Here is a 22,613-nt window from a genome sequence, read left to right as displayed (position 1 = left end):
TTCTCCTGTCCTTGGACTGGGGTTCGCACCATCAGCCCCCCTGGCCCTCAGGCCTTCAGACTCGGAGTGAATTATGCCACTGCCCCCAGTTTGCAGATTGTGGATTGTGGGATTTCTCGGTCTCCATAATTGTGTGAGCCAGTTCCTCCAAATAAATCTCCACATATATACATATCCTTGTGGTTCTGTTTCTTTGCAGAACGCTGACACACAACTTGCTATAAGGATTAAATAAAAAGATACAGGTACAAAGCACAGAGCCTGGCCTGCGTGCATTCTAGCTTAAAGCAAAATAACTAACCCACTAGTTCCAAAAAAAGCAGCTAAGGTCCAGAGCAATGGGATCTTATCCCCTCGGTCCTCTCCTCTCCTGGTTGAACTGCTCCCAACCAGTCTCTGCCATTTGATCCTCCCTGGATAACATTGTCTCTCCTCTCACTGTATGGCTATGTCCTTAGTATACTCAGGTCTGGTCAAATACCTCTTAAAGTTTGGAATCCAAGTTCTAGGTGAGACAAGGGCAGTATAGAACCAACTGTCACCTCCTTGCTTTATACCTCTGTTGATGAATCCCTCTGTTAATGAATCTCCCGATGTCAGATCCCATTATCTCCAGTAGTTCCTACTGCATCAATGAGGAAACTTCTAGCACTTGTCTTTTTTTCCTTTTTGTGCTCTGTTTAGTCCCAAGGGCTGAGCTTACACCCTTGGGCACATTGGTAGACTGATGACAAGGCTTAGAGCTCAGGCTGTCAAGGTTGTTACAGAGTCTATCATCCCAGACAAGACCACCAGCAAGGGAATCTGTCAAACTGTAGAGTTGTGAGAAATAATAAGTCATTATTATTTTAGACCACGCAGTTCTGAGATGACTGGTCACAGAGCATTAGATGACTGGGGCAGAAGTTGGTACAGGAACAGAGTATTGCTGTAACAAACACCCGAACCATTTGGTCTTGGCTTAGGGGCTGGGTGGTGCGCAGACACTGCGGGGTTGGTGAGGGGCTGTCGGAGGCTGAGGAAGGGCAGCTTGTGTTGTATTGGGGGCGGAGGACAACGGGCATATCTGCTGCCTATGGCAGCTTGGAAGCTAGAAAACGTACTTGTGCACTTGTGGGTCTACCTAAGATCGTCTCTGGGCAGAGTGTGAAGACCACGGAGGGTTGCTTGTCTGTTCCTAGCTGGATCTGATGACGTGAGAAGAGGGACATGAGCTCAGTAAGGAGCAACTTGGTTTGTGAGCAGATCTTAGAGAAATATAGAAGGTCAAGGACTTGCTGGTGTTGAAAAACAAAACTAGCTCTTCTCTCTGGTCTCCCCAGCCAGTAAAAAATTCAAGTGAGATGAGATTTGCCCTGAAGATAGAGACTGGAGTGCCTGGGTAGCTCAGTCGGTTAGACATCTGACTCTTGGTTTCTGCTCAGGTCATGGTCTCAGGGTCGTGGGATGGAGCCCCGCATCGGGCTCTGCACTCAACGCGGAGTCTGCTTGTCCCTCTCTGCTCCTCCCGCTGTGCTCACACTCTCTCTAATAAATAAATAAATAAATAAATAAATAAATAAATAAATAAATAAAATCTTAAAAAAAAAGAGTCAGTGATGTGGCTATAATACCTCTTGTTAAGGTGTCTGAAAGATTTAAGGTGGTACTGATAAATCCTCTTGGTGACAAAGAATGGCCCCAAAGGAGAGGAAAGGAGAGAGGGAAAGCGAGAGAGAAAGAGCTGGAGGGAGGGTGAGCGAGAAGGGGAGAGAAACCGTCTCAACGGGAGTGAACCTCGGTAGCTACATAGGAAACCCATAAAGTGTTCAAGAGAATTTTATCAGTGAAAACACGGCAAGCTTGGACTTAAAGGGCCCGTAGTTGTTCAAGGAAAATAGCCCTCTGAGTCCCCAACTTTTCTATGAACATGAAGCAGGCTGAGAAAACTATTCTGCTGCCAATGCCAGCCACTTCTGGAGGAAGAAGAAGGATGATAAAGAGGGGGAGACTCAAGAGTTCAGAGAGGAGAGCCAAGGGCTACAGAGAACTCTTGATCTCCTCTTTATCATCCTTCTTTTGGACTAGGGGATTACTCGCAGGGAGCCGAACTGGCCCCTAATCAGGGGCTGTCTCTGCCCCCAGAGGCAGAGGGAGTGGGGAACACGTGCCTGGTTGGACTGTAGTACCGTCATGAACCAAAGTCTCTTCCTCCCCTCTTTGATTGGAGTGTCTACTGTGGATGTCCTGCCCCCTTGGTTGGGGGCAGGAGGAACTGCACCTCACAAGCCTCATCTACCCGTGACTTCTGTGGACTGAATCCTGCCCCCAGATTCATATGGGGGAGCCCTAACCCCCAATGCGACTGTACTTGGAGATGGAACCTTTAGGAGATAATTCAGGTGAAGGGAGGGCATCAAGGTCACTCCTAATCTGATAGGATCGGTAGCCTCCTAGGAAGAGGAAGAGGGAAAAATCCCTCCTTCTGTCCATGTGTGTGCACTGAGCTCCGGCCACGGGAGGCCATAGCAAGGAGGTGGCTGTCTGTAAGCTGGGAAGAGAGCCCTCTCCAGAACCCGACTGTGCTGGTGCTCTGATCTCAGAATTCCAGCCTCTAGAACTATGAGACAACAAGCCTCTGTTGCTTAAGGCAGCCAGGCTATGGTATTTTGTTACACAGCCTGTGCTGACTCAGACAAGCAGGTGAGACCCTGGACACCAAGCCTGAGCGTGAAGCCACAGAGGGATGTCATTTTTTTGGAAGAATGAGCATATTTTGAATACAGGAGGAATGGAAGTCATTGTGGCAGGGAGTGGACTATTGATAAATTGAGATCATGGACACAGTGTTGGGCCATCCCTCTCGTGGAGAAACAGAGTCCATTTTCCTGTGTGGTCACTCTACACTGTGACTCTCCGCTGGCTTCTTGACCTGCTTGGAGTCACAGAATGTGGTGGAAGTGATGCTGGTGAATTCTAGGGCGTAGTGAAATATTAGAGACGATTCACAGCGCTGTCATTGAGGGGTGGGCTCCATCAGCAATGGTACATCCATGCTGCACAGTGCCTGAGACCGGCTGGAGCAATGGGAAGGCTCTATTCCATCAGGATGGATGGAACTATCTCCAAGACATACCGTTGGGTTACGAAAGCAAGTCTGCTGAATGGCAACTTGAAGTAAGATTTCATCAGTGTCAACATATAAGCACACAAAACAATACCATATCTTTTCCTGTGGCTACATAGATGTGTATGTGCGTGTGTACGCGTGCGTGCACCCACACATGCTCCTGTGCGTGTATATCACTGGAACAAAAGAGAGAGAAAAGTCTGGTAGGAAATGCAGCAAACGGAGAGGAAGGGTTTAACTCTGGGGAGGGGTGAGATTGTGCTTGGGGCGAGAAGGAGCTTTATCTTTTTACTTTATTTATCTCTGCGTTTGTTTTTTGAAATAGTGTGTATCTATGTATTATTTGTGTAATTTAAAAAGTTAAAAGCCAAGGAAAAATTATCCAATAACTCAATCCAGAATCAGGCCCAGGGTAAGATGCTTTCCTCCCTGGCCTGTGGTTAGTGGAGAGCATAGCATCTCCTGGAGGGCATTTCTCCTGGGCTTGGAGCAATTCTTCTATGACCTCGGGTACTGTCATCTGCACTTCCTGCCATCTGGGCCGTCAATTCCCTCCCTCTAGTGTCCCTTCTCCCCCCTGCAGCGGGAAGATGGCTCTCTGTCAAGCAGGAGGCACAGCCACTCCCAAGCTGGTGTCTGCCATCCATCACTGGCACGGCTTAACCCCAGCCCTGGCCTCCCACTTCCTCTGGAGCTTCTTGCCCTCCTGTCACTAAAACATCGCACTGTGTTGTCCTGAGTAGTTTTTATGGGGATCCAGAGTAATGAGGAGTGAAACAGAATAATGGGGGTTGGCTTTTCACAAGGCCCTAGGGCTAGCTGTGCGACCTTGGGCAGGCCACTTAAAACCTCCCTGCAGAGTTTGCTTTTTATGAAATGCGGACAAGAGTGTCTTACTCGTGGGGCTGCTGTGAAGAGCAATTGGGGTGATATAGGGAAAGCCCCCCATGCAATGCCTGGCACAGTACAGGTGCTTATAGAGGATTTCCCCTTTCTCTTCCCTCTATAGCTGTGTGACTTTAGGCAAGTCACTTAACCTCTCTGAGCCATTCCTGTCAAATGGTAATAAAGACACCCTACCCCAGAGGGTTTGTTCATTCCTTTGGCAGATGTTTATCGAAGACCTGCTATAGGTCATAAGGTCATGCACTTTGCTAAGTATTAGGGATGTAGTGATGAACAAGACACAAAGTCTGTGGTCTTATGGTGATGATTGTCTCGTGGGAAAGACAGAAATAAAACTCAGGGCTCTGCTGAGCATTGTGACGAGAAGCACTGAAGTCCTCGGCACCTGTAGGTTCTTGAGGGAGGCAGCCTCCCATCGCCCACAGCCCTGGCCATGTCTGAGCTTCGTGAAACTGTTCCGGGCACCTCAGTACAGAGCTAACCCCCCCCCCCCATCCTGGTCCTGGCTCATCCCTGCCCAGGGGTCTTTTGTATTGTCCTGAGCGACGTCTCAGAAGCTGTGGCTTCTCCCTGGGCCAGAGCACTGCTGTTCTGAGTGACCAAGATCTTCATCCCAGCCTTTCATTGCCTTTTGCTGTGGGCTGTCTGGTTTCTTGCGAGACAGTCCTTCTATTCTCCAGGAATTGTTCACCTTCCTTGCTGATGCAGAGCATGGAGAGGTCCCCAGGGACCCCTCATCCCTGCCTATGGAGTAATAACCATCCAGTGAGCATTGTGACATGCTAGGACACTTAACATTCATTATCTCTACTCTCATGGCAACCCCGGGTGATGTAATTCTGTTTTTACAGAGTGGGGAGTGGAAGCTCAGAAAGGTTGAGTAAGTGGCCCATGGCCACACAGCTGGTTAGTGGCTGTGTTGAATTCAAATCTGGTCACTCTCTGCCATTCTGAAGATGATCTGCAACAATATAATTGGATCAGAGTTGCGGAGAGTGGGGATGGGGTCAGGACAAAGGAAAGAAGTCTAGAGGCTGGATAGGAAGAGTGTAAGTCTGGAGGTGGGACCCTGGCATTCATGTCCTTAGCCCTTTGGGAAGGTAACTTCATGCCCCGGGAAGGACAGCAGGGGATGGAGAGGAGAACAAATGAGACGTTTCTTAAATATTTCGTCCCAAGACAGTATCTGAACAGTTACACAGGTTGTACACTGCACAACTCCAGATGGCATCATTCACACTGGTACATGAGAATGGCACCCTATAGGGATATGTGGTTCACATCCTATGTTATAGGAGGACTTCTCAGCAGTCCTAGCTATGATGCCATGGGGTCAGAGTGAGTCTTTCTCACCCTGAAACAGGGGCCCTGAGCTCCTGCAGAGGAGAGAGATCAGAGAGGGCTGTCCCTTCTGACCGTTGTGTATCCCAGGAAGAATGAGGTAAAGGTGTGAGCCCTTTCCCCCCCAGCAAGCTCTCCTGGGTCCGTCCTTCACCACAGTGTCTGTTCATAAGCACCTGATGGTCTTACCTTCTTCCACCTCTTCTTTGTCCCAGGGTAACCTTGGGGGCCTAACCTGCCCCTTTTCTCCAGAACGCTTTCTACAGCCAACCTGGGGGTTAGGGAGGCGGAGGGTGGGCTGAAGGAGGACCAGTATGTCAGCCCAGCCATTGATCTGCCTCTGCCTCCGGTCAACTCAGCTTTAAGAGGTTTACCTCTTTAAAAATGCAGGGGAGGCTTTGAGGCACTGGGCTGTCTCACTGTCCAGTGGCCTTACCCACCCATTCCCGCCCTCCCGCCCCCCGCTGTGTAAATCCCCAGGCCCCCTCCCCTCCCTGTCAGGGACTGATTTTAGTCCACAATGGTGATGTTTTATTACAGCTCACTTCCTGCTGTGAGTAAATAAGTTTGTCTCCTTTATATTCTCTGGGCAATTAGGAGAATGAAAGACTGAGCTTTGAATTAGCATTTATTTCCTCCAAACGTTTATATGAGGCCATTTTCCCACTGACAAATTGTGGGGCAAATTGTTCTCGAGAAAGTCTGTCTGCGCAAAGGTGCTATGATTAAACGGCTGGTGTAAATTTGGGGCCATAAATCCTTTCCCTGGGTTAACAGGATTTATTCGCAGCAACTGCCATTATGGGCTCAAAGAAATAATAAACGAGGCTGATTTTGCACCTGTTTCAAGGTAATTAATATGCACACTAAAGCGAAAAAGAGATGATTTTTGCAAACTGCCTGGTTGGTGGCTCAAAATCTGGAGTCGTTCTGGTCCTCAAGGTCAGCGGACAGCCTCTTTCAGGACCGGGGCCGGAGCTCTGAGGAAGGGGTGGTCTGGGATCTATCTGACCTGAAGCTCTTGTGTTGCAAGTAATGGACCCCTCAAGTCAGCTTGAGGAATGGGGGGTTGCCAGGAGGCCAAGAGCTAGAGCAGGGCATCTGTGAAACTCAAGCATGGAGGGCTGGACAGAACTCAGTGATTGTAAGTGACAGAGAACTCACAACAGAGCTCCCGGAGGGAAGGCGATGCTGCAGGGAGCCGGGCTCTACGGATTGGGATGGAGCCTTAGGACCATCGGGTCTGTCTCTTTGCTTCTCTGCTCTGCTCCTCCTCAAGCCCTCAGGGCTGGCCCTGCTAAGAGGCCCCTCTGAAGGAATCCAAAGTTCTCGTACATGTACGTGGAAGTTCGCTGTTGCAGACGCCACTTGCTCTTCCTGTGGTGTCCCCTCAGTGTGGGGATGAGGGTGTAACAGTCCTGAGGCATCTGGTAGGGACTCGGCCTTTCTAGACTCTTCCTCAAGCCCATCCTGGCCGGAAGGGGTCTGTGGACTTTGAGGGACCGTGTCCACAATGCACTGAACTCCTGCCTGGACCACTGCCTCCCCTTGTCCCCATGTGTAGGTCCCCTGCCTTCTGCTTACAGATCTTATCCTGCTCTCCAGCCCAGCCCTGGTCAGATCCACCCCTGGGAACTCTGAGCCTGCACCCCGGCCACTGCCTGCAGTATTGTTCCCGACAGACTCCCCTCTGTGCTCTGAGCCCCTCCCAGGTGGGGCTTCCTTGGAGGGGAGTTTGGACCCCAGACTTCTGGCTGAGAGCAGGAGCTGTTCTGTGGCTTCTGCCCGTTCAGGTGCTGTCTGGTCCCCCCCTCCCCGCTCTCCTCCCACCTCATAGGGGAAAACGCTTGGGTGATCTGTCCGAACACACATGTGATGGTGGCATTTTTCAGAGAGGCAGTGCAAGTGTCTCAAGCCTGGGCTCTGGGGCTAGATGGCCTGGGTCTGAGTCTGAGCTCACCACCTCCCAGCTGTGCCATCCGGGCCAAGTTCTTTCACCTCTCTGACCCTCAGTTTCCTCCTCTCAGAAGTGAGTATGACAGCAGTGTCCAGTTTGCCTGTCTTTTTTTTTTTTCTTCCTCCCTGAAAGTATAAATAGGTTGGGTTTTATGACTGTGCCCAGGAAGGCAGAGAAGGGAAAGATAAGGGAGTGGACGTGGGGAATATTGCTGATACTTGAATTCATACTGGAAAGGCAGAATAACTGGGTACCTTGAACTCAACCCTACCTTTTACAATCTCCTTGGGAAGTCTGGAGAGTGGCTGGCCCAGCCTGGGGCAGCTAGAGAAGCATTCACAAAAGAGAGGACATGGGAAATGGGGCTTTGTGGGTGAATAGGAGTTCTTCAAGTGGAACCAGGGAGAAAGGACATATTCCAGGCAGAGAGAACTCCCGTGCAGAGTGGAAGAACCAACTGTGTGTTCAGGGAATAAGGAACAGTTGGGGTTGGCCCTAGAGGGGTGTGTTTTTTGAAGCTCGTGGCAGAAACTCAGAGGAGGAGAAGATATCCAGTTAAATCTTTTCTTTAAATCAATGAATTCTGACTCTAATCCTTACCCCATGGCCCCCTAAACTGGCAGGAAATTCAATCTCAGAACCCAGGCCCTGCCATTCTGGGGTCCTACCAAAATCCAGGGGGCAGTCCTTCAGATCTCCTCTCTGCACTGCCACCTCAGCGGATGTCCTCCTGGTCTGGGCTCACAGAGGTCCCTGAAGCCCCATGACTTTCTCCCACGGGGGATTCCCATCGGTATCTAAGTTGGGTCTCATCATGGGGTCTAGGGTCTTGCTCAGTGAATGACCCAGCTGTCCCCTTGGTGGTTTATGGCGGGTGGCGACTGTGATGAGTCCTCATCCCCAGTTCCCCCTCATAGCCTGGGAGGAGACTCCCTCTTCCCTCCCAGGCTAGGGTCACCTCTCCAATGGCTCTGAGCTTGTTGTCAAAGCAGAGAGACAATGGCAGGGACTACAAAATCCCAGGCTCAAAATCTCAGGCTCAAAATCCCGGGGACATACAAAAGGCTCTGGGTACAGGCTCAAAATGCACAGAAGGAGAAAGAGGAAGGCAGGAAAGAAGGAAGGGGGGGCAGATGGAAGGAAGGAGGGAAGGAAGAAGAGAGAGAGAGAGAGAGACAGAGAGAGAGAAAAGAGGGATCATGCCAAAGATGAATTACTCAATACTGGTCCTGCCACAGTATGACGCAGGAGGGCAGGTAGAGGAGAGCGGCTGGGCTGGGTCGCCAAAGCCTCAACCCCAAGGGGCTTAGGCTTCAGGCTCCAGTGAGGACGTGACCGCGGCAGGGAAGCAATGTGGTCAGGCGTGGGGCTCAGCTGTGAGATGGGAGAAGGTCCCGAGATGGGGCGGCATGTAGCCAAGGGGGAGTCCGGCTCCTGAGACGGTGCGGTTCTGGGGACAAAGGCAAAGCCAGCTGTTGAGGAGGGGAGGCTTGGGAACCTCAGCCCTGTCCCCGCTCCTCCTTTCGGGACCAGGCTGGGAGGGCCCTGGGGTGAACAGAGGCTGCGCTTGTGGCTGTGTGTCTGCAACGTTCGCCGACGTCTCGAACCCCTGGCAATTGTCTGCTGGGGCTGCTGTAACCAAGGACCACAGAGGGAGTGCCTTCAATCGCAGAAACTCATTTTCTCCCCGTCTGGAGTCCAAAATCAAGAGGTTGGCAGGGTCGGTTCCTTCTGAGGCCGTGAGGGAATGGTCTCTCTCCTTGGCAGGTAGATGGTCGCCTTCTCTCTGGGTCTGTTCATGCCGTCTTCCCTCTGTGCCTGTCTGGGTCCTTCCTCTGAGGACGCTGTCCTGTTGGCTTCGGACCCACCCTGGTGTCCTCATGTAAACTTGACCATCTCTTTGGAGACCCTGTCTCCAAACACCGTCACATTCTGAGATACTGGGGGGCTAGGGCTTTACCACAGGGATTTGGCTGGGGGAGGGGTGCACAATTCAACCCATGACACCTCCAGACAAGCCCACGGAAGATAGACGTGATGATTGAGGAACTGGAGGTTGAGAGAGGTCAGGTGACTTGCTCTGGGTTGCCAAGCCAGTGGAGGAGCAGAGGAGCCTCTCACCCTGCCGCTGAGTGGTGCTCCCGCCCGGTCCCAGGGTCCCTGTGAAGGCCCAGAGCTCCTGGGGGCTGGGAGGAGGCCGGAGAAGAGAGAAGAAATTGCACTCTGAGAGCCACTTTGCTGGCCTTTTGTCTCTCTGCTCGTTGCCTGCAATATGCTTGCGTCTTATTACTCAGGCTAGGTAGATTTTTGCTTGGCTGAGCTGAGATCAAAAAGTAATTTTTCTTTTTTGCAACAGCCAATTAGAAATTCATTTATTTTCACATTATGGACATTTGGCAAAAATTTCTTTGGCAATTTAGTTCCATTTATATAGTCTGCATAAAGGGAGACAGTGAGACTGGGAAAAAAAAAAGGCAAGGCCCCGGGCAAAAATTAAATGCAGAATCATGTATTAGAAATGAGATGTATTTACTATTGTTTTTGAAAATTAATGGTGCATTTTTAGCTTTTATAATGTAATTTAATGATGCAATTCATCTAATAAAAAAAAAGAATGCATTTTAACTCAGTCACACAGACCTACTGGGGCACAGCACAGAACACCTTTCTTGTGGAAAGGGTTTGGAACGGAACGCTTGGGGCCTTTCTCTTTCTTTGAAAGGCAAAAAAAGAAAAATGGTGTGTGTGTGTGCGCGCGTGCGTGCGTTCACATCTGGGGTATCAGCAGGAATCCAACAAAAAGGACATTTTTCTTTTGGCATATTGGTGTTTATGTTATGTTACCACAGTGTGAGAACAGCCACTGATTCTGGAAGCTTTGAGGGTGTTGGCTGCGCCTGCCTGCTAAGTGAGCTCCGATGCTAAGACCCTGGTGGGGGGTTGGAGAAGGGGGTCCTGGTGGTCTGTGGGGCTCTGTCCCCCCTGGGTTCTGAGCGGCGGTGGACAGACTATGGTCTGGGGTCCGTCCCAAAGCGTCGACTGTACTTGTGAGTTTGAGATCCTGTTGGCATCCTGGCTCCAACACATCTCTCTCAAGTTCATGTCAAAGAGCCTGATTTCTGCTTGCCATTGGTCCGATTTGGGCTTCAAGCAATGGAGGTCTGTCCTGTGATGCACAGAGTGGCTGGGAGATAATCGGGGCAGGAGAGGGAGGAGGGAGGGGGTGGGCGTGCACTGACTTTCCTATCACCAGTCGGGCACTGTGGTGGCTGTTTTGTTGTCCCACCACCCATGAGAATGACAGATCCTTGAGGTGGGTTTGTTCCGGTCTCGTTCATGCTGTATCCCTAGCCCACAGTATACTGTGGACGCTCACCCAAGAACCTTTGACTGGAGACTGACAGATGGACCCTGGGCGAAAGGCACTGCATTTAACCCTTGTTCCAATGCATTGAGGAGATAGGTCTCCCTGGCTTATGGGAGAGGACATGTTGGCCCAGAGCGGTTAGAGCACTTTCTCAAGTTCACTCAGCTAGTAAGTGGCACAGCAGGGACTGAACTGGGGCTGTCTCACTCCAGAGCACTTTCTCTTAAGCCCATGAGCGTATGCAGTGAGTGAATGAATGAAGGAATGAATGAATGAAAGCATGAAGGCATGAATGGAAGGATAGATGGTTTTTCCCAAGGCTACCCAACTAAGGAGCTATGATTTGAGCTCAGGTTTTCTGATTCCCAGTTGAGAACTTCTTCCCTCCATCCCCTTTACCCTTGGCAGGAGAGAGGAGACCATAGATAGAGTTTATTGTTAATTGTGGAGTGGGGATGAAGGTCATGAGTGTAGAGACCCAGGTGTCTTCTGGATGTTGGGGTCCCCAGGGAGGTAACCAGGGATGGGGTGCAGAGTTGTCCCAGGGGTCAAGCAAGGGTCCAAGTCATTTTTATTCATCACTCCACGATTATTTATTGAACATCTACTTGTGCCTAGAGCTCACCTGACCTCGTGGAGCCTTGAGCCTCGGTTCTGTAAAAGGGAGCTAACCCCTTGAAGTGTTTCTCAACAGGGTGTACCCACTGTTGGCATCGAGAGTGGGAATCTGTCTTTCCGTTGCCTGGCAGGGTGCGTCCCCACCCTCCCATGCTGGCCGTGTCTTCCAGTCATGGTGAGACCCCAAATAGCCCCCAGCACCTGCCTTCAGTTGCAAATAGCAGATTCACAGAGATGCGAGAGGAGCAGGTGAGAACACTGTATGAAATCGGCAGTAGGTGTTTTACACCTTCTTTCGTGTCTCCCTTCCCCACACCTCTCCCTCCTTCCTCCAGCCCTGCAAATGCCATCTCAAGCTCAGGACTCAGCTGCTGTCTGGTCCAGGCTGCCAGCTCTCCCCTCCTGCCCTCCCCTGCCCTCCCCTGCCCTTCCCTACCCTTCCTTACCAGGCCTCTGTCTGGATGCAGCCACTGGCCTTGACATTCTGTGGCTCTACCCAGCTGCCCCAGGGCTGAGGCCCAAATCTGGGTCTTTTCTGGCTGCTGCAGCCTTGGCAGGAGGGAAGGAAAGATATGTTCCTACTATCCAGGAGGGCAGCTGGGTCCGTGCCCACCCCTGTGCCGTGCCAACACCCCATATTGGAATTTGGCATTTTGGGGCTGCCTAGAGAAGTTGCCAGGTGAGCATAGTAAATAGGCTTCTGTGTTTTTGGAAGGCTGGAATGGTGCTGTCAAATATGGTGGCTGTTGGCCACACGTGGCTGTTGAGAACTCGAAATGGGAATTGAGGTGTGCCGTCAGTATACAGTCGACGCCAAGTTTTGCAGACTTTGTGCCCCTGAGTGCAGCTAGATGGATGCCACCCCTCTTTCTTTTCCTGGGTTTAATTGGAGGGGCTCCTCACTGGACTGATGAGGGGCCCATCATCAGTCATGTAGGGTGTGCCTTATTTCTCGCTGGACCACATAAATCTTGAAACTCAGACATACCCTCACCAAACTCCCAGAGTTGGGATGCTGACCACCCGCCCTAGAGCGCCCAGTGTCTGCTCACCTTCAAGGACCAGAGAGGGCTTTGAGGGGGACACACAAGCCCCTCCTTCTCCCTGGGCTCCTAGGGTTTCTGTGGAAATCCTTTTCATTCCCTAAGGCCCACCTGGAGAGTCAGCACTTCCACGAAGGTATTCCACTCCTACTGTGGGGTTAAGTTGCTTCTGTGGAACCTCAGAGCACTTTGGCACCCTGTCTATTTCATTCTAGATGTTTCGCCCACCATGCTCTTCTTGGCTTAAGCTCCCGAGCGGCTGCACGCTGCCTGACTCACCTTTGCACCCCTGCACAGGCCAGGCGTGTGTCCAACACCCAGGGTGTGGTTCAGAGTGAACGGAGGCTGTCAGCTCCACAGAGGTGTCTGTGCAAAGGCCCTGCGTGGAGGTACCAGGCACGAAATTGATTCAGAGAGCAGCCTAGATCTCCAGCAGGTCAGAGCTGGTGACAGGACTTCCCACTTCTTGGTGTGGGGCCGCCCCCTCTGACACACACCGAGAGTCACGGCGCGATGACTGACGTGGCCTGAGCGCTCAGAGGGCTGTGCTGCACGTGTTGTGCACTTCCGCCCACTTAATCCTCCTGCCAGCGCTGTTCGGTAAGGCTGCGTTATCCTCCCTGAGCAGAGCAGGAGTGGAGTCCCAGGGAGGTTGGGGAAAGTGTCCACGGTCGCACAAAGCAAGAGGCGAATCTAGTATTGGTCCCTAGGCTTTGTGACCCTAGAACCCGGGTTCTCAACAACACGGCAGGTCTGCCTCTCACAAACACACACATAGACCCAAAGACATGCGCAGACACGAAGACACATAGGTATACATAGATGAACACGCATGTGAAAACGGATCCACACAGGGACGCCTGGGTGGCTCAGATGGTTAAGCATCTGCCTTGGGCTCAGGTCATGATGTCAGGGTCCTGGAATTGAGCTCCACAACGGGCTCCCAGCTCAGCGGGTAGTCTGTTTCTCCCTCTCCCTTGGCTGCTTCTCCTGCTTGTGCTCTCTCTGTCTTGCTCTCAAATGAATAAAATCTTAAAAACAAAACAAAACAAAACAGATCCACATACATATGAAGACAGACATACAGACACACCCATCCTTACCTGGCTACACAGAAGAAAAGACGCCTACACATACACCCGTGTACGCCTACACCTGTATGTATCCCTAGACACACGCCCGCACACGCACCTGCAACAAGTACACGGGTGGCCACTCAGGTGTGAGGATATGTCTTCATACCTCCCCCCCATATACCTACCCACACAGCACCTCTGTCCTTACGTATATACCGCCACACGTTCCCGTACACACGCCTGCAACTACACTCGCAGACACACCAATATGCACATGGCTAGCACACATGCAGGTGCACGCACCAGGCACACATTGCCCACGGGCCCATATGCAGGGTTGGAAGCCCCCCGCCCCGCCCCACCACAGCCAAGCATGTAGAGATGTGTGCACACCCCGCTGGACGCTCTCGCTTATGCGGGCAGAGAAACACGCAAATAGACATGCACATCTTGACGTGCTCCTAAGGGCACCGGCTCCCAGGTATGCAGAACACCCACTCCCCAGGCACACACTCACAGACACTCACTCAAGCACAGTGATCCAATTTAAACTGAAAAGGGAAAAACGGAGTTGAAAATTAGAGGGGGAAAAAAGCCCTTCAGAAAGTATAAAGCTAATAAGCTGGCAGTGGTGAGCCTGCCGCCGTCACGATATCAATAACTCAGTATTGGGTTTCCAAAAAGACATCACATAATTTTTCAATGAGAAATCCATGAGGCCGGGAGATGCCGTTGTGGTGTGAATTACAATGCACACGGCTCGTCAGCCGCCCCCGTCAGCACTTTCGCGGCCGCCTGCACGGGCGGGAAATGCTGCGGCTGCAGCCCGGGATGGTTATCGCTGCTATTATTTCTCTCTTTTGGAGCCTCAAATTAAGAACGCGGGAAGCCAGCGGGTCCCTTCCTCCGCCGTCCCCTCCTCCCATTGTGCCCATATCGAGAAGAAGTTTCCCCACCTGATATTTTCTCAAGTGGCTTCTGGGCTCTCTGCATCCCCTCCCCTGTCCTGGAGCCTTCATTCTGGGAGGGACTGACCCTTGGGGCTCGGGAACCAGGGTCAGGACGTGCGGGGTCAGAGTGTGGGATGCTGGAGACAACGTCGGGTGCTGTGTGATGCAGAAAACTGTTTTCTTGTGTCTCTCAGCTGGACCCGGGATTTGGTTTAGCAGAGCCAGCCCATTGGGCAGTGATTTCTGCTGAGGGTGCCTTCAGGGCACGGTTTTAGTTTAGGCAGGAGGGCAGGGTCCACGGGAGGGGCAAGGAGAAGGGGTGATCTGGGTGGAGGGTGTAGGCATCTTTATGGAGCATGGAGCGTATTGGGAGGACTTGGGTGGCTGTGGCGGGGGCACTGAGCAGAGAGAGCACTAGGAGTAGGGAAAGGGGGCCTTGGGCACTACAGGTGGAGCGGAGCTTCGGGATGCTGGTAACTCTTATTCGGCTTAACCCTCGCGCGCATCTTCTATTTGCTGAGAGAAGAGAACGCTCCAGTTAGGCACGGGTCCCAGAATGAGAGCCACATGGAGTGGACCTGAAGGTAGCCTGTAGTCAGGAACAAAGCCAACCCTGCCGACCGCAGACGTGTGAGTGTTGTTGTGTGCCCCTGACGTATGGGGCTCTTTGTCACACGGCATCAACATGGCAGAGATTTGACTGACACCAGGGCCTCTCCTCTGTATTTCCGTGACCCCCTGGGCTCAGTCCACTGTAACACTTAAGGTAATGGTGGCTCAAAGTCTAGAACCACCCCTGTTATTAGCCGGTATGACTCTTGGGGGTCAAGCGTGGGACCGCCAGAGTCTGGGTTCAAATCCTGGCTCCTGCATTGCTGATCATGAAGTCTTGGGCAGGTCCTTTAACCTTTCTGTGCCTCCATACCCATTTCATAGGGTTAGTCCCTCCTTTCTGCACACTTCACTTGGGTGGTGACCAGGACACCTGGCCTGAGCATCGTCCCTGGTGGCCACCCTCGCATGTCCACCAGTGGGACACCAGCTCCACATGCCTCTTTATGTCTCTAGGCCACTGCCAAGGTTGTTCCCTCTTCCTAGAACTCCTTTCTTACCTGGACATGCTTCTATGGAGTCCTCGGGGCCTGGACTCAGATGTCAGCTCCTGTCCCCGAGCATCCTGAAGCAGGTGTCCGGACCTCCAACACCTCTTTGCCACCTCATACCAGGAACTGGTTCTGCCTGCTGAGTTACCCAGTGCCAATCACACGCCTGTCACGGCACGGGGCTGTCCAGGGTGTGTGTCCTGGACAGAGGTGGGTGAGATGTGCTGGACCCTTGTTCTGTGGGAGGGCCAAGAAGAGAAAGGTCCTGAGGCAGTGGGGCCCTGGGGAGGAGAGGGCTGGGCTGGCCTGTGGTTTCATAGGAACTCCAGCTCCTTACAGGCAGCTTGTGGCTGAGCAACTGCACAGAGACCTCTGTTCGGTCTGCTTTGAAGCCACCTTCAATGTTATTTCCTTTCATCGGGCATCCTAAGCAGGTATCAGCTCTGTCTCTGGGATCCCCTTTTATCCTTTGGTGACACTCAAATACCATATTGTGGTATGGGGGACATCAAAAGACACTAGAGTCTTGGTTTCCAGACTTATACTTTTAACAGACCAGTAGAATTAAACAAGCAAACAGAACACCCATGGGAGATTGACATAGTTGACTATGTCTTTTCTAAGTGAAGACATTTATAAAACAACTATCATCATTATCATTATCAGTTCATAAAAGAAAGGATATTTTAATAGCAAAAACTGGGAAAGGATATGATCTCAGAATTAAGCAGAATTCTTTTAAGAAAAGAGGGATGACAATGGTATACAAATATGAATATCTTCTGTGTTGCAGGGAAGATGTTAGAGCGAAAGGGAAATAGGTAAAGTATTTTACAGACAAAGGTCAAATGCCCCAAAATAGAACTTATGGAGAAAGAGATTTGCAGCAGCTGCAGAAACGAGGATGACAGTGATGATAATAAAAATGATGATGTTGGCAATGATGGTGATGGTGATGATGGTGATGATGATGATGGTGATGATGATAATGGTGATGATGGTGATGGTGGTGATAGTGATGGTGATGGTGATGATGGTGGTGATGGTGATGATGGTCGTGATGGTGGTGATGGTGATGATGGTGGTGATGGTATGGTGATGGTGGTGATGGTGACGATGGTGTTGGTGGTGATGATGATGGTGATGATGATAGTTGATGATAGTGATAATGATGGTTGACGATGGTGATAATGGTGGTTGATGATGGTGATAATGGTGGTAATGATGGTGGTGATGATGTAAAGGACTGTGGATTTAGTATTTTGTTGTCCTGTGAGACATTCCCCTTTATTCACAGTAGCTTCATGCAAATTCTTTCCTCTCTCAGATCCAGTGGGGGTAAGAGCAGGCAAAGTGGACTAGGACATGCTGGAGGCAGCCCAGACATTTGCCCTCTGGTTGGAGATGCTGGCTTGGGGATGGGTGGAGAGTTCTGGGTGCATCAGGTCTGGGAGTGGTTGGAGAAGGAGTTCAGGCTTCCTGCCTTGTGCCCAGGGCAGGGGTGGTGTCCTCTTAGGGTCTTCAGAAACCCAATTCAGCTTGCAGGGAGATAAGATGCTGTCACCACCACAGGCTGTGTGTGCTGTCCACGGTGCCCATCTTTCCTGTTCTCCTCACCCTCCAGGGCTCTGAAGGCCACTAGGGCAGGCTTTGCAGACTATTTTCCTTCAGCGGAAGCAGCTCCACATTTATGTGTTGGTTTTTCATGTAAGATTTTATTTGAGGAAAGGGTTGAACAAAGGTTTCCAGAGCACTGCATGACAGCCTGGCCCCCGTGTGGTTACATAGGCTGTGCCCCGCATAGCCCCGGGGAAACCCTTCCCCTGATTGGTGATGTGAACTTCATTCCTCAGAGATATGCACTGCGCTGGTCCTGGCTCTGCCTCTGCTCTATAAACCCCAGCTGCTGGCCGTGGGTGCCTCCTCCAGTGGCAGGCTGGCTGTGGTCTTGACCTTGGAACTCCATCTGGAGTTCCAGAACTGGGAACAGGCATTGCAAAGCCTGAATCCCTAGGCTGACTTTATTTGTTCACTGAATAAATAGTATGGACCACCTTACTCTGTGCCCAGCACCCGTGCTTGTCACAAGAGGAAAAAATCTCTCCCTTTCCTCTCCCTCCTTGAGGACCATTTAGTCTATTGGGAGAGGTAGACTATGAGGAGGAAAACAAATAAATGTGTGATTAGAAATTGAGATCAGTGCCCTGAAGAAAATAAATAGGGGGATGACCTAGAGGTAAGGGGGTGGGGTGCCAGCTGAGACAAGGTAGGAGAGGAGGCCTCTCTGAGGAGGTGACATTGGGCTGAGACCTGAGGGATGACAGGACAGCAATGAGAAGAATGTGGGTAACAGTGTCCTAAGTGGAAGGAACAGTGAGTGTAAAGGCCCTGGGGCATGAAAGAACTTGAGTCTGGGGAGCCAGGGGAGTGCCATTGTGGTTGGGTGGTCATGGGTAGGGAGGGGTCTGAAGCTTCAGAAAACACCTGAAAGGTGCTTCAGTCAGGTGGATGCCGGTGTGCAGACCAGCCCTCAGCTCATGTCTGAATTCCCATGAATGGAGCAGAGTGTTAGGATGAGGGTCTGGAAGTGTGGGCTCTTACCACATCCAAGGAATTACCAAATATCTCCCACTGAGCCAGTGGAATTCTGGGCCCAATCTCCTAGGGCATACTCCAGACAGGAAATTACCTTAACATGAGTTAACGTAATTCTAGATACTGTAACCAAGAGCCTTCCAAATGTCAATCACTAAACAGCACAGACACTCAATTCTCCCGTGAAGCCCAACCGGGTGTTGGCAGGTGGCTTTCCCCGTGGTGATGCAGGGGCCCGGGCCTCCCACCCAGTAGCTCCACCATCTCTGGGGATCTTGGCAAACAGGGAAAAGAGGGTGCAGAGCATTGCGTGGGAGGTTGCTACGGACCAGGGGTGAACGTATACGTCTTTCCCACTCACGTTCCGTTGGCCAGAATTCCGTTACTCAGCTGTGCCCAGTCGCAAGCAGGACCAGGGAAGAGTATCTACCTGGACGCCCTCCACGTAGAGGAAGTGGGTTCCGGTGAACACACAGCCATCTCTGCCCCAGGCCTCTTACTTTGAGTGGTAATGACAGTGGGGACCGAGGCTCCCTGCTGTGACTTCACAGTCACAGCGCCCGGGCAGCTGCCAGGTCCCTCTCCCTGCCACTCGGGGTCTCTGGGAAAGGGGCCCAGGCATCTGCATTATGGGAAGCGCCACTGGAGACTGCAGTGTACAACCGGGTACCCCGTGCAGAGAGGAGATTCTGGGACGGGGGTCACACCTGGGCCACCTTCCCCATGCTCAGTAATAATAATAATGTTGATTTACCATCAGGTGACAGGCTAGCGTGGCAGGCAGGCAGGACGACGCTATTTAGAAATAGCGTGGTTGAACTTCTGCTTTCTAGGGAAGGGGCCGCCTGCATCTCACACGTGGGTGGCTCTCTGCCGTGGGCAGCAACTTGGATAGCTCCTCATGGTTGAGACAGGTGAGGACTTCTCCTGGGCAGGGTCAGGTGGGGGAGGGCAGAGAGAAGCTGGTGACATACTCAGCTTGGGTGGGGGGGGGATTTCTGAACTTCCCAGGAAGCCCCGTGAGGAAGAGAAGGGAGATGTTCCATGGTAATGGAGTTGAAGGTAGATGAGAGTGGGGGACGGGGGCCAGAGGCGGCGAATATACTCTCAGCAACCATCGCATCCCACAGATTTGAAGTTGTTCCTTGTTCCTTAGTGGTCCCCCTTCCCACAGACCATTCCTAGGACCCCTGTGTGCAGCTGCCTGTGTTCTCGTGCGGATGCTGTCTTGAGGGGGGGAGGGAAGCAGGGAGCGCCATAGAGTTCTTATTTGGGTTCCGGCAGGAGAAGAGGAATTCTGGCTAATTTAAACAGCAAAAGATTCGATGAAGGGAATGTTGGGGACACTGGTGACACTAGGACACAGGGACTCAGGAGTCACCTTTCAGTCACTGGGTGGATCTGGCTGGCCACAGACAGCCTCCTCCTCCCTCTCCTCGGAGTGCTCTCTCCTTCCTTTCCTCTGATAAGATAATGGGCAAGAGCAGACGGAGGCAGGGCTGGCCAATGTATGGCTCTCTGCTCATCCCTGGCAGACATCACTAATTGATCTTGTGGCGCCCAGATCTTGCAGCTCCGAGGCCCTTTCTGGTCCCTGCTCCAGGCAGTCATTACCAACAGATCACAGATGACACAGGAAACCAAACTTATTTCTATTCCGGGGTTAATATAACACCCCCTTCCAAGGCAACATATGTACAATGTAAAAAATTGTCATTTCAATTTCAAAGGAAATTTAGCCCAAAGGAGCCAGGATTTCATGACTCAGGGGGAAGGGTGGTCTACCCGGGGGCCACGGCTGCTGACCCTGCTGAGTTCACACTGCCATCGGTTCTTGGGTGCCCCCCCTAAGAAAATCTGAGAGGACTGTTCCAGGTGGCCAACACACCCTTCTCCTGACCCTGTCTCCATCTGGGAAAGCCTGAGCTGGCCCCCACCACCCCGCCCCCAAGTCTGCTCCACGGGCCCTGCTTCCCTCTGACTTCACGGTGGGTCCTGACCTCATGTCCCACAGGCAGTATTTGCCAGCTTCATGCCCACTCCTGTTACACCCTTATCCCTAGACTTCTCTTTGACAATTCCCACCAATGGGCTCCTTGCGGAGGAAAAGAGAAAAAGGCAAGAGCAGTCAGAATCAGGGTGTGGGCTGAGTTTATATCCTGAGTCACCCCTTACCCGCTGTGTGACCTTGGGCGGGTTACTTCACTTCTCTTAGTGGCCCTCTGTGAAATGAGAATAACAGGATCCTGCTGGGATTGTGGGAGGATCAGTGACAGAAGCCTCTGGCTCAGAGGCCAGGCAGGTTCTAACCGCTCCATAAGTAAAGGCTGCCATGGTTCCTTGTTACTCTCTCATCCTTGTTGATTGGGGTTGAGGTTTGAAGGTCTGGCATGGCGTGCTGGCTGGAGACTTGTACATTCTCCCTTTTCCCCCCCAGAGCTGCTGGAACTAAGCTTTCTCTCATCTCTTCAAGGAAGATATGACACCAACTTTGTTTTAGCAGAAACAAAACCCAAATAAATCATCCACAGAGGGACCAGCAGGCTAATAGAATGTTCTTAAAAGGGCATTTTATTTTGTCAAATTGCTCTAGTGCTGCTGATCTTTGTTTGACATTTTGTGTGTGTGTGTGTGTGTGTGTGTGTACAGATTTCTGGAGGGTTTGTTTGCAGGGATGGAGAAAAGGGGCTGCCCTGGCATTGGTCACTGGCAGGGGGCCGAGGGCTTCTTTCCTGGGCACCCCTCGTTCTGTTGGCCTGTTCCCGCCAGCACCCATGCCCTTGGCATCTTCACCTGCTCCCATGTGCCGGAGGAGCCGGGGGAGAAATGGGGGTGGATGGGGGCCAGTGGGAGAAGAACCCCAGAGTCCTCCGTGGGGGCCACCATTTGTGCAATGCCAGGACCCCCGTTCCCAGCCCACCGCATTATCCAGGCTCGTTTTCTCTTCTTTTCTGAAAAGCCGTGTGTCAGCACAGGCGTGGCAGGTGTGCGGCTCCCCGAGACTGCTGCCCCAGCACGGGAAGAAAATTGCAGACTCGGAGAGAATCCAGAGTCAGGCGGTGCTCGCCTCGCCTCGGGTGCAGGAGAGGGCTGGTGGGGGAGGAAGCGTGGTGGGGGCCCGGTGGCTGGCATCGAGGGGTGTACGCTGCCGCCTGCCCAGCTGGCCAGGGGGCCTCCTCTGGGCTGAGGAAAGAGGCCCCCGTAAAGTGACTGCCAGGAGTAGAGCAGCTGGCTGTCTCCCTCCCTTAGTCTTGCTCCCCTTCCTCCATCCCATCCTCCTTCCCTTTCTCCCTCCCTCCATTCCTTCTTCCCTTCCTTCCTCCTGCCCTCCCTCCTTCCTTCCTCTTTTCCTCCTCCATCCCCCCTTCTCCTCTCCCCTCCCTCCCTCTTTACCCCATCTCCCGTGTCCCCCCTCCTCTCCCCAGCGTCCCTCCCACCCCCACTAAGGACTCATCGTGCTGCTGTTCAGTGCTCCCCGGGCCCAGCTGCAGGGAGACAGCCTCTGCCCACCTCAGCTCTGCCTGGTGGGGATCCCGGGTGTGGGGTGGGGGGGTTCAATCCACACACTACTGAAGTTCTGGGCCGTTCTCCTGGGAGCCTTGCTGTGCCTGGAGGGACAGAGAAGGCCCTTGAAGAGCAGGGGAAATTTGGCCCAGGGTCTCCGTTTTCCAGGGGAAAGGGTGTTCTCAACAGAGGGAAGAAGTTGTACCAAGGCTGGGAGAAAGTACAGGGTCTGTGTTTGTGAGGAGTCCGGGAGATTCAGGGAGGCTGAGCAAGCATGGTGTGGCTGGAGACTCTGGGCTGATGTGGGTAATCAATAAATGTTTATGCATTGCGCTCCTGCCGCGTGCCAGTGACAGAGCTCAGTTCAGGGGAGGACAAAGAAGGTCCTAGTGAACTATCAGCTTTCAGCAGGCTCATGGTCCGATGGGGGGAGATAGCCAATGAACGCTCACCCAACCTTTAAAATCGGACACACTTGGGCTTGAGTGCCACCTCTGCGCATGTCAGTGTGACCTCTGGCCAGTCATTTCACCTTTTCTGAGTCTCCGTTTTCGCATCTGTGAAGGGGGATGATAGTACCCATGATGCCCTGTGATGTTTTGAGGACTTGAATTAGCTCTTCTATATGAAAGTATCTAGCACTACATATGGTATCTCATTTTACCTCCAGATAACCCTGGAAGGAAGGTACTGTAATCTCCATTTTACAGATCTGGAAATGGTGGCTCAGAGAGGTTGAGCAGTCTGTCCAAGGTCACACAGCCAGTAAAAGTATATAGATGGACACTCAGGCAGTCTGACTCCCAAGCCTGACTGTTTAATAATGATCTCCCAGAAGTACAGCATGTGGACTTGGAACAAAACAAATACGTCAGTACGAGCAAGCACAGGCCTGGCAGGGGCATGGGGGATAAATGCAGGGGTAATGAGCTGTGAAGGGCCATGGGGGTGCTCTTTCTCCTCTATGACTTCTTACCATCCCTTCAGCTGTACTCTCCTAGACTGTGGAGTTGGTGCAGAAGGAGGGGAAAGGGGATGCAGGGA

Source organism: Ailuropoda melanoleuca, chromosome 13 (assembly GCF_002007445.2).
Source record: "Ailuropoda melanoleuca isolate Jingjing chromosome 13, ASM200744v2, whole genome shotgun sequence".
Taxonomy (NCBI): Eukaryota; Metazoa; Chordata; class Mammalia; order Carnivora; family Ursidae; genus Ailuropoda; species Ailuropoda melanoleuca.
The sequence above is the reverse complement of the archived record's forward strand: the minus strand, read 5'-3'. Positions refer to the sequence as shown.